This window comes from Entelurus aequoreus, linkage group LG19 (assembly GCF_033978785.1).
Source record: "Entelurus aequoreus isolate RoL-2023_Sb linkage group LG19, RoL_Eaeq_v1.1, whole genome shotgun sequence".
Classification (NCBI taxonomy): domain Eukaryota; kingdom Metazoa; phylum Chordata; class Actinopteri; order Syngnathiformes; family Syngnathidae; genus Entelurus; species Entelurus aequoreus.
In genome coordinates this window covers 7009041-7020807 of record NC_084749.1, presented here as the reverse complement: position 1 = coordinate 7020807, position 11767 = coordinate 7009041, and the positions used below count along the sequence as shown (strand labels likewise).

The window sequence follows — 11767 nt, the reverse complement described above, 5'->3', positions numbered from 1 at the left end:
TCTCTATATACATATTTATTTTATTTTATTTTTTGAAATACATTCTGGCCAAAGGGGGAGCATTTCAATTTCTTAAACCCACTTGTTATTTCATATGTTGACTGAAGGGGGAGCACTTTTAAAAGGGACACACAGTCCAGTATTTGTTACCTTATTGAGACCTCCGAAAAATGCCTACCTCTTTAGAACCACCCTTTCTAAATATATAAAGATTTGTATTTACAACATTAATTATATATATATATATATATATATATATATATATATATATATATATATATATATATATATATATATATATATATATATATATATATATATATGGGGAAATATAAAAAAGGTAAGCTTTAGTTAATTTTTGTTGTTTGTAATTGTTTTTCAATCTTCATTATTTACTTCAAGTTATTACAGTTTGTCTCTATATACATATTTTTTTAATTTAATTTTTTTTAATGAATTTTGGCCAAAGGGGGCGCATTTACATTTCTTACCCACACTGTTTTCATATGTTGGCCAGAGGGGGAGCATTTCAATTTACACACACTTGTTATTTCATATGTTGACTAAAGTGGGAGCACTTTTAAAAGCAACACACAGTCCAGTATTTGTTACCTTATTGAGACCTGAGAAAAATGCCTACCTCTTTAGAACTACCCTTTCTGGATATATAGACGTGTATTTACAACATTAATAATATATATATACTATGCTCATATAAAAAAGGTAAGCTTTTAGTTAATTTTTGTTGTTTCTAATTGTTTTTCAATCGTCATTATTTACTTCAAGTTATTACAGTATGTCTCTATATACATATTTATTTTATTTTATTTTTTTAAATTAATTTTGGCCAAAGGGGGCGCATTTCAATTTCTTAAACACACTTGTTATTTTATATGTTGACCAGAGGGGGAGCACTTCAAATTTTTATACACACTTGTAATTGTTTTTCAATCTTCATTATTTACTTCATGTTATTACAGTATGTCTCTATGTACATATTTATTTTATTTTATTTTTGTAATTAATTTTGGCCAAAGGGGGCGCATTTCAATTTCTTACACACACTTGTTATTTCATATGTTGACCAGATTGGGAGCAATTTTAAAAGCGACACACGGTCAATGTGAAAAATCCCTCCTTTTTGGGACCACCCTCATTTTGATAGATGTCACCACCAATGAGACATTGTCTATTAGATGCAATGTTATTGATTTATGGCATCACTTGTTCACACCTCCTCATATGGAAGATACTTTTCCTTCTTCATGTCTCAAGAAGGGTAGAAATACAACACACACACACACACATTCTTGTATTTGTTACCTTCTTGAGACCTGAGAAAAATGCCTACCTCTTTAGGACCACCCTTTCTAGATATATAAAGATGTGTATTTACAACATTAATAATATATATATACTGTGCAAATATAAAAAAGATAAGCTTTTAGTCAATTTTTTTGGTTTGTAATTGGTTTCTAATCTTCATTATTTACTTCAAGTTATTACAGTATGTCTCTATATACATTTATATATATTTTTTTTAAATTAATTTTGGCCAAAGGGGGCTCATTTCAATTTCTTACACACACTTGTTATTTCATATGTTGACCAAAGGGGGAGCACTTTTAAAAGTGACACACAGTCAATTTGAAAAATCCCTTTTTTTGGGACCACCCTCATTTTGATAGATGTCACCACCAGGGGGTGCAAATGAGACATTCTCTATTAGATGCCATGGTTTTCCGTATATTTGGGTCCTAACTTGTTCATCGGTCCTTATATGGAAGGTACTCCTCATTTTTGATGTCTCAAGAAGGGTAGAAATACAAGAACGAACACACACACACACACACACACACACACACACACACACACACACACACACACACACACACACACACACACACACACACACTCCAGGTCGCTGGAGTAATCAGTCTGCTGATTTGCATAATTCCAATGGCCTTTTTATTGGCCTTGCCTCCCAGTAAGAGAAAGGAAAGGGTGCTTGAAATGGCCCAATAATGCGCCGCACTAATTTGATTATTTGGATGAAAAAGGAGGAGCCGTCATAGTTCCAGAAGCTTCTTCGGGGAAGCCAGCTGGCACACACCAAAGTGTCTGGGTCCGCGCGTTCGGCTCGGATTACGTAATATTCCGAATGGTGGCAAAGTTGCAGAGGAGGCCATCTTTTGTTTTTGGAATGCGCCAACTAGGGATGTCCGATAATGGCCTTTTGCCGATATCCGATTTGCCGATATTGTCCAACTCTTTAATTACCGATACCGATATCAACCGATATATACAGTCGTGGACTTAACACATTATTATGCTTAATTTGGACAACCAGGTATGGTGAAGATAAGGTACTTTTTAAAAAAATAAATCAAATAAAATAAGATAAATAAATTAAAAACATTTTCTTGAATAAAAAAGAAAGTAAAACAATATAAAAACAGTTACATAGAAACTAGTAATTAATGAAAATTTGTAAAATTAACTGTTAAAGGTTAGTATTATTAGTGGAGCAGCAGCACGCACAATCATGTGTGCTTACGGACTGTATCCCTTGCAGACTGTATTGATATATATTGATATATAATGTAGGAAGCAGAATATTAATAACAGAAAGAAACAACCCTTTTGTGTGAATGAGTGTAAATGGGGGAGGGAGGTTTTTTGGGTTGGTGCACTAATTGTAAGTGTATCTTGTGTTTTTTATGTGGATTTAATAAAAAAAACAACAAAAAAAAACAAAAAACGATACTGATAATAAAAAACCGATACCGATAATTTCCGATATTACATTTTAACGCATTTATCGGCCGATAATATCGGCAGGCCGATATTATCGGACATCTCTAGCGCCAACCCTTCTTATAAAATAAGAAAATATATTAATATATTTATTTCAATTGATTCTGGAAAATTATGAATGGATTTCGAATTGGAGGGAAAAATGCGATTTGGATGTGAATTGAGTTTTTTGAGCACAACTACTAGCTATCGTCATGTATTATGATGCCTGTGTCACATTAGAACCGATACGGTACCAAATCCCGGTACCTGGGAGTCAACGTTAACAATTTTCAGTACTTTTGCGTGGGTTAACAAATTGTTTGGTAATAAAAGTGTGTTTTTAACGTAACATTTAAACATGATCTGATTATGATAACTGTGTTGTCCAGTAATTTATTGTTTTATTATCACATTTGAGTCGCAGTTGCACTTCCAAGACACTAGATGGCACTACTGTATAGGCTATCTACGGTATTTTGTCCTAACTAGAAGGTAGCTTTTGCCATGAAGCTGAATGTGTTACGTTGCGCCCTACACAGCGTTTATACTGTAAGTAATAGGGGTGTAAAAACAAAATACATTTTCGAATGTATTATTTCTAACGATTCTTAATCGATTTAAAAAAATATATATATATATATTTGTATTTTTTATTTTTTTCTGTCCTGTCCAGCCACTCAGGTAAATCATATTGTTGACGATCCATATCTGCTGTACGGATTTACTTTAGAAAAAATAAGGTTTTGGATACCTCTCTTGTATTCGTATTTGACTTTATTAAATGTTTGGGTAGAATTTATTGAACAAAACAGTTTTCTTTTAAATAATATAAACATTTATCAGATCTGGGTTTTTTTTTATGGAAGAATGTACCAGTAGGTAATCATAGAACTGGCATTTAACATTATTAAAAAAAACTAAACATTTTGAATCGAAAATCGGTTCGACTCGAATCCTTACCCCCAAGAACCGAACCGAATCGAATCAGGTGATGCCCTGGTAATTATTGTACTTATTGCACATCAGCTGTTTGATTGTAACACGCCACTTAGTTGGCGTTGTCATTCCCAAATTTGGAGGTGTTGAAATTGCCATGTAAAATCGCTAATGCTAAAAGTAGCCTGTCTATGGCAAATCCAATGTAAATTAGCACCAAGCTAGCACATTTTGCAAGAGCGCAGCCTTACTTTATGTCGGAGAGTTTTCTACCAAGCATACTTAATAAAATTGTACTTGAATCGGTACCCGGTGGTACCGACAGAATTACGGAACCGACACCCCTCCCTACATGAGTTTTAGGACCATGTGTGGATGTTTATTTTATATTCCCCGTGTGGTTTTCCTTATTTTTTTTTTTTTTTTTAGATCAGGGTTGACCAAGTTCCTGGAGCTTAAGCCGTTAAGTAATGCTTTTAATTCTAATTAGCGCCACATTTAGAGGCTCTCGCCTCCAGCGTGCACTTCCTGCCGAGGTGCACGATCGTACGAGGCGGTGTCCTCGATCTGCTCCGAGATGACATCACTGATTATGCTAATGAGGTCTTCACCCGGTGGAATGTTCCGTCGCCACTGCAGGAAGCAGGAGATCACAGACGCCGAGTATGACGCAAGAGTTAGGGAACGTGAGCGCGGGAATGTTGGCCTGGATTCATCTGTGCCTTGTTGCCATGGCAACATTCATTCTGTTAATATTGATCGTGTGAATGGCCTTGACGCTCCAACAATAGGAGCAGGCTGTTCTGAAAACATCCCAGAGCCCGTCGTGAAATTTCCTCGCTCCTAAATTTTCCAAAGTCAACTTTATTATAGAAAAAGTGAAGAGTTTGGGAACAACAGCAACTCAGCCACCAAGTGCTAGGCCACGTAAACTGACAGAGAGGGAGAGGAGCGCATAGTGCAAAGACTTTCTGCACAGTCAGTTGCTACAGAGCTCCAAACGTCACGTGACCTTCCAATTAGCCCACGTACAGTACGCAGAGAGCTTAATGGAACGTATTTCCATGGCCGAGCAGCTGTATCTAAGCCATACATCACCATAATCTTCTTCTTTCGCCTTCTTTCACGCAGACGGTGACCACGGCAACCGGGACGAAGGGCCGGCGTTCCCGGGATCGTCGGACATTGGATCCCCAGTCCTGGACAGCAAAGACCGCCAAATGCGTTTGTGTGACCCTCCCCACCTAGCGCCTCTTTGGTGCCAGGTGGCTCCAGGTACCGTGCAGGCTTTGGAGCGAGCGCGGTGGAACCCGCTTATGTCGACAACCCGTTTGTTTATGACTGAAAAGTCTCATTTCTGTGACAAATGTTGATAATAATAACTAATCGTATTAATACTTTGTCACCTACAACTCAAAATATGTTTGTCTGTTTTAAGCAGTTTTATTTTTTACAAAATCAAAAAAAAAAAAAAAGCCTCCATGTTCTGAGGGTAAAATGGGACAGAATTAAATATTTAAGTAATGACTTAAATTTGTTCTTAATTTAAGGTAAAACAAAAAAATATGTATAATTATTTCACAATTTATTACAATTTGTAATTGTTTGATTATTTCACGATTTAATTATTAATTTTTGAAATATTTAAATTGTGAAATAATTAAGCTGTTAATTAAATACATTTTTAAATTAAATTATTGGCAGATTTGATAACACATTTATGTATTTAATTCCAATTCAACCCAATTATTGACACATTTAGGTCATTAATTACATGTTAAGTAATGAATTAAATGTTAAATAAATAAATACAATTTTGTAAATGGTAATTAAATTGTAAAATTAATAATTGTGAAATAAAACTACAAAAAATATTTTTAAAACAAATTAATGGCAAATTTAATAATAAATGTTTTAACTCCAATTTTACCTAATTAATGACACATTTAAGTAATTAATTAAATGTCAAGGAATGAATTACATTTTTAATAAATAAAATAATTGAATTGCAAAATTTAAATAAATTGTGAAATAGATAATTAAATTGTAAAAATATAAATTTTAAAAAATTTAAATTGTGAAATAATTAAACTGTTAATTAGAAACATTTTTAAATTAAGTTATTGGCAGATTTAATAACACATGTATGTATTTAATTCCAATTCAACCCAATTACTGACACATTTAAGTAATCAATTACATGTTAAGTAATTCATTAAATGTTAAATTAATTAAATTGTGTAAATGATCATTCAATTGTAAAATTAATAATTGTTGAAATGATTACAATGTGAAATAAAACTGCAAAAAATATTTAAAACAATTTAATGGCAGATGTAACAATGTTATAACTTCAATTTTACTTAATTATTCACACATTTAAGTAATTAATTAAATGTTAAGTAACGTATACAATTTTAATTATTATTCAATTTTTAAGCTGTTAAATATAATTTTAAAATAAATTAATGGCATATTTAATAATACCTTTCATGTATTTAATTCCAATTTAACCTAATTATTCACAATTTTAAATCATTAATTAAATATTAAGTAATTAATTATTTGTTAAATACATCAATTAAATTGTGAAAAAGATCATTTAATTGCAAAATGATTGATTATTTAAATAAATTGTGAAATAGATAATTACATTTAAAAAAATTGTTTTGGAATATTTAAATTTTTAAATAATTAAGCTGTCAAATTTATAAAAAATTTAATATTTGGCAGATTTAATAACACATTTATGTATTTAATCCCAATTCATCCCAATTATTGACACATTTAAGTCATTAATTAAATGTTAAGTAATGAACTAAATGTTAAATTAATTAAATCGCGTAAATGATAATTTAATAGTAAAGTTACTAATTATTAAAATAAAATTGTGAAATAGATCATTGGAAAATAATTGTTGAAATAATTAATTTGTGAAATAATCAAACTGTTAATTAAATACGTTTTTAAATTAAATTATTGGCAGATTTAATAATACATTTATGTATTTAATTCCAATTCAACCCAATTGAATGTTAAATAAATTAATTGAATTGTGTAAATGGTAATTAGATTGTAAAATTATTAATTATTGAAATAAATTGTGAAATAGATACATTGGAAAATAATCCATTTGTGAAACAATCAGGCTGTTAATTAGATATATTTAAATTAATTTAATAACACATTTATGAATTGAATTCTAATTAAAAGATGTATTTTTATGGTGGCAACACAACTTCTGTCTAATTTCACGGCATTGAAACACACAGACACTTCCTGTTCAGTGCAAAGTGAGCTTCAAAATAAAAGCACGGCAGTATTACCACAGCAACTAACAAAGTGCACATGTTTCATGCCACAAAATACACCCAGACGGACATCGGCACCATAAAATAAGTTCTTCCATTTGCAGTATTTTGCTGTAAAAACCACTGTAGATTTTACGTGGAAATTGTGTCGTTTCTGTCGGCGACCGCTGACGTCGACATAAGCGGCTCCCGGGTGCTTCTCCTCGGTCTGGAGCTCCCGACTGAATCCAGCAAGAGGCGCGGAGGCCAAGGCGAGGTTTTTGTGCGCCTTCCCGTTTCTATTCTGAGAGCTTTTGGACGGGGGTCAAGTTGAAAAGTCTTAACTTCCTCCCGAAGTCAAAATAAAAGCTGGCGACGTTACGCCGAAGAAGACTTTTAGTGTCTCAGGGTTTTCTACTCTTTGTAATCATGCTGTCTTTGTTTGAATGTACTTTTTCTTTTTTTTTTTTTACGACAAAAGGTTTTTGTTTGGAGAGAACATGTGCAGTGTTTTTTTTAATTTTATTTTGAAAGTGAGCTTTTTTTGTCACGGCACTGCCAGAACCTGACTAGTAAAAGTTATTTATAGCGACTTCAATAGTGCATAGTTTGTATATTTTCCTAAGGATTATTTTTATTTTGTGCACAGTCTTAACTTGAAATGTTTGTCTTAACCCAGCTGGTGAAATCTTCTTTGTAACTTAACTCGTCTGTTACTTCGTTAATAAAAAATGTCATCTTGTTCATTAAAATTTTTTTTTTTTTTTTTTTCTGGAAATAATCCCAAATTACCCAGAATTCCCGGTTTTCCCGGTTCATTTTTCCCATTGAAAATGGATGGGCCATTTTTCGAACTTGAAAACAATCAATTTGTGAAACAATCAGGCCGTTAATTATATATATTTAAATTAATTTAATAACACATTTATGTATGGAATTCCAATTTAAACTAATTATTGACACATTGAAGTCATGAATTAAAAGATGTATTTTTATGGTGGCAACACAACCTCTGTCTAATTTCACAACATTGAAACACACAGCCACTTCCTGTTCAGTGCAAAGTGAACTTCAAAATAAAAGCACAGCAATATTCCCGGTTTTCCCGGTCATTTTTCCCATTGAAAATGGATGGGCCATTTTTCAAGCCGAGGTGGGGGCGTGGTGCAGCTTTATATGCATGTTTAATATTGCAGGACACCATGTCAAGCTTGCTTCCACCCCTTTTTGCAAAATTCACATATTGATGGAAATGAGGGAACACAGTTTTCATGTTAGCTTGGTTAAAATCCCCTGCCACGATGAAAACTCCCTCTGGATGTGTAGATTGCAGTTCATCGATGGAGCAGTACGAAGCATTCAAAGCTTCTTTGGTGTTAGCACTGGACGGAATGTACACTGCTGTGAAGATCATAGCACTGAATTCCCGGGGTAAATAAAATGGCCGTTCCATAATCCACACCTTCCACTCACCTTGACCAATTAAACTACTATCTTCCACTTTCAAAAAACTTCCAGGAATTCCTGGTTTTCCAAAGCCCTGTTTTCACCTCTTCCTGGAAAGTTTTCACAGTCCACATTTTTCAACCGGTTTTGACCATTCCACCTTCAAAACGTTCTTCTCAATTGGGACAACAAAACCATACTTGCCAACCCTCCTGGTTTTACCGGGAGACTCCCGGAATTCAGCGCCTCTCCCGATAACCTCCCGGAAGAAATTTTCTCCCGATAAACTCCCGGAATTCAGCCGGAGCTGCAGGCCACGCCCCCTCCAGCTCAATGCGGACCTGAGTGGGGACAGCGGCGACAGTCTGTTTTCACGTCCGCTTTCCCACAATATAAACAGCGTGCCTGCCCAATCATGTTATAACTGTAGAATGATCGAGGGCAAGTTTTTGGTTTCTTGTGTGGGTTTATTGTTAGGCAGTTTCATTAACGTCCTCCTAGCGCGGTAACAACACACAACAACAGCAGTCACGTTTTCGTCTACCGTAAAGCAGTTCGTCTGCCGTAAACAGCAATGTTGTGACATTCTTAAACAGGACAATACTGCCATCTACTGGATAGCCTCCGGAACACTGAAATTCAAGTATTTATTTTATTTATATGTATAATAAAATAAAATAAAAAATATATATATATAGCTAGAATTCACTGACAGTCAAGTATTTCATATATATATATATATGAAATACTCGAGTTGGTGAATTCTAGCTGTAAATATACTCCTCCCCTCTTAACCACGCCCCCAACCACACCCCCGCCCCGCCCCACCCCCCACCTCCCGGAATCGGAGGTCTCAAGGTTGGCAAGTATGAACAAAACTACCATTTTTATTTTCGTACAAATTCCCGGTTTTCCAGGAATTCCGTTGTACCCATTTAAATTCAACCTGTTACTACGTCAACATTTTTCAACTGTATCGAAAAATTCCAACACCAACCCATTCATATCATCCAGGACAATCGTGGTATTACCTGTATTTCCAAATATTCCCATTTTTCCTGAAAATTCTCAAATTTCCAGGAAATTCTCATTCAAATGAATTGACATAGTCATAGTTATACAATGCCCAAAATTCTGCTCTTCACATATGTTGAACGCAAAAACATGTTGTCCCTTTACCAAAATCCCCGGTTTTCCCAGAAGTTCCGGTAATTTTCTCCCCATTGAAAATAAATGGGCCATTTTTCGAACTTGCACAATTTCCACATTCCTTAACTGATTCAACCGTTCCACCATCCACACACTCCTCTCACCTTGACCAATCAAACTACCATCCTACCAAGTAAAAAAAATTCCAGAAATTTCTGATTTTCCAAAGCCCTTTTTTCACCTCTTCCTGGAAAGTTTTCAAAGTCCACATTTTTCAACCGGTTTTGACCATTCCACCTTCAAAACATTCTTCTCAATTGGGACAACAAAACTACCATTTTTGTTTTCGTACAAATTCCCGGTTTTCCAGGAATTCCACTGTACCCATTTAAATTCAACCTGTTACTACGTCAACATTTTTCAACTGTTTCGAAAAATTCCAACACCAACCCATTCATATCATCCAGGACAATTGTGGTATTACCTGTATTTCCAAAAATTCCCATTTTTCCTGAAAATTCTCAAATTTCCAGGAAATTCTCGAATTGACATAATCATAGTTATACAATGCCCAAAATTCTGCTCTTCACATATGTTGAACGCAAAAACATGTTGTCCCTTTACCAAAATTCCCGGTTTTCCCAGAAGTTCCGGTAATTTTCTCCCCATTGAAAATAAATGGGCCATTTTTCGAACTTGCACAATTCCCACATTCCTTAACGGATTCAACCGTTCCACCATCCACACACTCCTCTCACCTTGACCAATCAAACTATCATCCTTCCAAGTTAAAAAAAAATTCCAGGAATTCCCAGAACTCCCGGTTTTTTAAAGCCCTATTTTCACCTCTTCCTGGAAAGTTTTCACAGACCACATTTTTCAACCGTTTTTGACCATTGCACTTTCGAAACATTCTTCTTGATTGGGACAACAAATCTACCATTTTTTGTTTTCGTACAAATTCCCGGTTTTCCAGGAACTCTGTTGTACCCATTTAAATTCAAATTGTTACTATGTCAACATTTTTTAACTCTTTCCAAAGACTCCACCATCAACCCATTCATATCATTCAGGACAATTTTTTCAAAAATTCTAATTTTTCCTGAAAATTCCACTATTTCCAGGAAATTCCCATTCAAAACAATTGGACCTATTTCATAGTTATACAATGCCCAAAATTCTGCTCTTCACGTATGTTGAGCGCAAAAAACATGTTTTCCTTTTCCCAAATTCAATGAATGGAACAGCTAAAACATGTTGTCCCTTTACCAAAATTCCCGGTTTTCCCAGAAGTCCCGGTAATTTTCTCTCCATTGACCATGAATGGGAAATATACAACCGACTGCACATCACCCATTTCTCACCCCATTTCAACTGTTCCACACCTTCCACTCACCTTGACCAATTGAACTACTATCTTCCACTTTCAAAAAAATTCCAGGAATTCCTGGTTTTCCAAAGCCCTGTTTTCACCTCTTCCTGGAAAGTTTTCACAGTCCACATTTTTCAACCGGTTTTGACCATTCCACCTTTAAAACATTCTTCTCAATTGGGACAACCAAACTACTGTTTTTTATTTTCGTACAAATCCCCGGTTTTCCAGGAATTCCGTTGTACCCATTTAAATTCAAACTGTTACTACGTCAACATTTTTCAACTGTTTCGAAAAATTCCAAAACCAACCCATTCATATCATCCAGGACAATTGTGGTATTACCTATATTTCCAAAAATTCCCATTTTTCCTAAAAATTCCCAAATTTCCAGGAAATTCCCATTCAAATGAATTGACATAGTCATAGTTATACAATGCCCCAAATCCTGCTCTTCACATATGTTTAACGCGAAAACATGTTGTCCCTTTACCAAAATTCCCGGTTTTCCCAGAAGTTCCGGTCATTTTATACCCATTGACAATGAATGGGCATTATACAATCTACTGCATAACCCACATTTCTCATCCCATTTGAACCATTCAAATATCCCCACACTCCACTTACCTTGGACAATTGCTAGCTCCCCAAATTATTATGATTTTTTTAAAATCCCAGAATTCCCGGTTTTCCGGTTAACTTTTCCCATAGAAAATAAATGGGCCATTTTTCAAACTTGCACAATTCCCACATTCCTTAACTGATTCAACCGTTC

General features: G+C 34.5%; 1 protein-coding gene across 1 annotated transcript in view; it reads left to right on the top strand.

The window, feature by feature from the left end:
- Positions 1–8021, top strand: part of enc3 (ectodermal-neural cortex 3) — a 34738-nt gene extending 26717 nt beyond the window's left edge. The window contains exon 4 of the mRNA XM_062027778.1: positions 4867–8021. The gene's annotated coding sequence lies outside the window, so the exon portion shown is untranslated. The remainder of the gene's footprint in view (positions 1–4866) is intronic.
- Positions 8022–11767: the final 3746 nt, after the last annotated feature.